The 3,000-nt window shown below is 35.2% G+C and overlaps 2 long non-coding RNA genes across 2 annotated transcripts; one reads left to right on the top strand and one right to left on the bottom strand.

Moving 5' to 3' along the window:
- Positions 1–166: 166 nt before the first annotated feature.
- On the bottom strand, positions 167–2,456 carry LOC125197809. The gene is made up of 3 exons (XR_007172246.1): positions 2,028–2,456; positions 977–1,041; positions 167–447 (listed from the first exon to the last, which is right to left on the bottom strand). It is a non-coding gene; the product is annotated as an uncharacterized LOC125197809 (long non-coding RNA).
- Positions 1,048–2,818, top strand: LOC125197808. The gene is made up of 2 exons (XR_007172245.1): positions 1,048–1,753; positions 2,633–2,818. It is a non-coding gene; the product is annotated as an uncharacterized LOC125197808 (long non-coding RNA).
- The last annotated feature ends 182 nt before the right edge of the window (positions 2,819–3,000 follow it).

Genomic DNA, 3,000 nt, shown 5'->3' with positions numbered 1-3,000 from the left:
ACAAAAACAATTCCATGATTCTCTCAACAAAATCGAGCTCCCACGCCTTCTCCTTCAACAGCTACAAAAATGCACCTGCAATTCAACATGTCACGACCCAACTTTGCTTACTATAGCAAGGTTCGATATACCGTGACTGTGGTGGATAATAAGAATGCGGGTTGGGTAAAAAAAATGGACTTCATGGTTGAACTTTCTGACTGTAGAGTATAAACATTGAATACATGAATAGAATGGCTCGATCACAATGACTCGAGTCGGGGACAATACAATATACTGGTTAATTATCAGAGTCTTTAGAGAAATAAAGAATTTCACTTGCTTTAATGCACAGCGGAAGGAACTGAACGCGGTTCCATGTATGAAGACACGAACCTCCGAGAGTATTGAATGGAACTATAAGTAGGTCTGGTTTAATTAGCACCCTTCCCTCCATCACAGCTCAACCTGCACATTTAGAAGTACATGCAGGGCTGAGTACAAAAGTACTCAGTGAACACATTGCCGAAAACTACAATAATACATTTGAAAATATTGTCAAGCCATTATCACAGTAACACTCAGGGGTTTTATTAAAAAGACCTGAGTTTACTAAATACCATTTTTCGACTGCACAGTCTAAGTTCTTTCTGTTCTTTGCCATATCTGTACATCTTGTGCCGTAGAGATGGTGTTCTCCTACGGTCACCTTAACTTTCATGTGCCGGGAAAGTGGCCACTTTCCACGAGCACCGGACCGGCCAACCCTCTCGATGACACACGGTCCACGTGTACACTAGTCCAAGTAGGGACTCTCCCCTTGCTGGGACCCGAATTCGATTTCTTACTTTATTTGGCATAGCACATTCGGTATAACCAAACAGATAGGCATCATACATAAAACAAAACATTTAAGGCATGACAACATTATTTTCATAATTAATCATCATAAAACAATACTTTATACTTTTATCCATTGTAGGATAAGAAAGTGCACCTCGTATGCTTCTTACTCCGTATGACAATATTAACCCACTTGGAGTTAAATTCCTTGCGATGGACCTTGTCCAATAAAAGATAATAAACTATTTAGCTTCAAAGAAATAACAATAGCGGATGATATGCTCTTAGGATATGCATCCTATTTTCCTTCTCTCTTTCATAAACTCATTCACTTTAATTAAACCCGTAGATTTAATTATTGGTATTAATTAATCGAGAGATTAATTAATTTAATAAACTTGAGGATTTACATACAAACCCACTTACTCAAAATTAATTCAAGAGAATTTTATCTCGAGCGATTAATTCAATCATAAATAATGAATTCCAAATAAGGACTAATTAATTTTAGTCTAACACTCATTTGATATTTGAAAGGCCCAAAAGTCAAGGGAGCAAAATCATTATTTCAATTACCTACTGAGTCAAACTAGCTGCTATACGTAACTTCTTTCTTATCATCATTTATCTCTATTCTCTTCCTAACTCTCTCTCTCTCTTTCTTTTTCTTTTCTAAATTTTCGCCACACAAGGTGCAGCCTCGAGTTTCTTCACGATCGGGAATTCAAACAACATCCGATTGTCACGAAATTTTAACCAAAGGTAGAAGACTCATAAAGGATCATTCTTACCGAAGGAGATCAAATTTTAACGGTTAGATTTTCCAGAAATAATTTCGGAAGTGGCTGTCGGTTTCTACAGTAGCAGCGTCGATTTTCTATACGATCGGGGGTTCAAACGTAGTCCGATCGTTCTGAAATTTTAAAGGAAGGTAAACAACTTATCTAACTTCATTATGACCAAAGGAAATTTCATTTGGACGGTTAGATTTTCTATTATAAATTTCCGAAGTGGCTGCTAAAACAAGAGGCTTATTTTGAAACATGTTAGGAGATTTTCTAGTTTCTTGAATAAAAACAAATATGACGTATTTGGTAAAAGGAGAGCATGCTTGGTTGTGATTCTATGTTCTATATGAATTCATGCTAACATGACGTGCTTGATAAAACTTGAAAAGAGTTAACTTGCGGTTTGAAAATCATTACCTCAAAAGAACGATAAAAGGTTTATTTAGAAGTGCTTCTGCTTGAAATTCTCCTTCTTGAAAAATGCTTGCTTGAAACTTGCTAGGAAAGATGGAAAACTTTTCTGTCTGCTTGCTTAAAATTTTGGGTGAAAAGAGATTTTAGGTGCGTATGATTTTGGTAGAAAGAAGTTTGAGAGTGCGTCGCAGAAGTGTGATACTGGATTTTGGTGTGTGTAGCAAAGTGATGCCTCAGAGAAGTTATGAAACTTGAAATTTCACAACTCTCCTTCCTTATACTACTTTCTGCCGACACTCGCATGCAACAAAAAAAATAATTGAAAGCTTTTAATTCAACGCTCTTCCTGATTTTGGGGATATGTCTCCCTTGATTTAAATTCTTGTCTGCAGATTTTGCAGAAAATAATGACTCGCCTTTACATACACACATATATATACACTTGAATTATAAAACGTGATGCATATACTTATGTGATGACTCCATGTCATTTTCAGTGAATAGTGTTGCACTATTCACATGTTGACTATGGTTAAAGATGGTAGAAGTTATTTTTGTTACTACACTATTATTACACTGTCGTTTCTGACTTGTCCCATCATTTGTAGGAAGTTGGGGTTTCCTGAAGATAGAATACTAGCTTTGCGAAGAAGCTTTAGCTCATTTTTGTAACATCATAAATTAGATATAATTAATACATTTCTCATTTGAAGAGAAATGACTATATTCTGTAAATAGACATTTAATATCCCTCTGCTTTATAAATGTACATGGGCAATTATTTTATCGTTTCATGTATCCTCTTGTACATTAAAGTCCTTGATCAAAATTAGTTTCACGTTGGCTCTTAACTATCAATTAAAACTCATCAAAAATTTTAATATCACAAAACATAGAGTTTAAAATACTACTTGCTTTAATATAATTATTTACTCGATAAACGTTCAAGGACGTTAATTTGAGCGGGGTATTACAC

This window comes from Salvia hispanica, unplaced genomic scaffold (assembly GCF_023119035.1).
Source record: "Salvia hispanica cultivar TCC Black 2014 unplaced genomic scaffold, UniMelb_Shisp_WGS_1.0 HiC_scaffold_1007, whole genome shotgun sequence".
Taxonomy (NCBI): domain Eukaryota; kingdom Viridiplantae; phylum Streptophyta; class Magnoliopsida; order Lamiales; family Lamiaceae; genus Salvia; species Salvia hispanica.
Note: the sequence above shows the minus strand (reverse complement) of the source record. Positions and strands in the feature narration are given on the sequence as shown.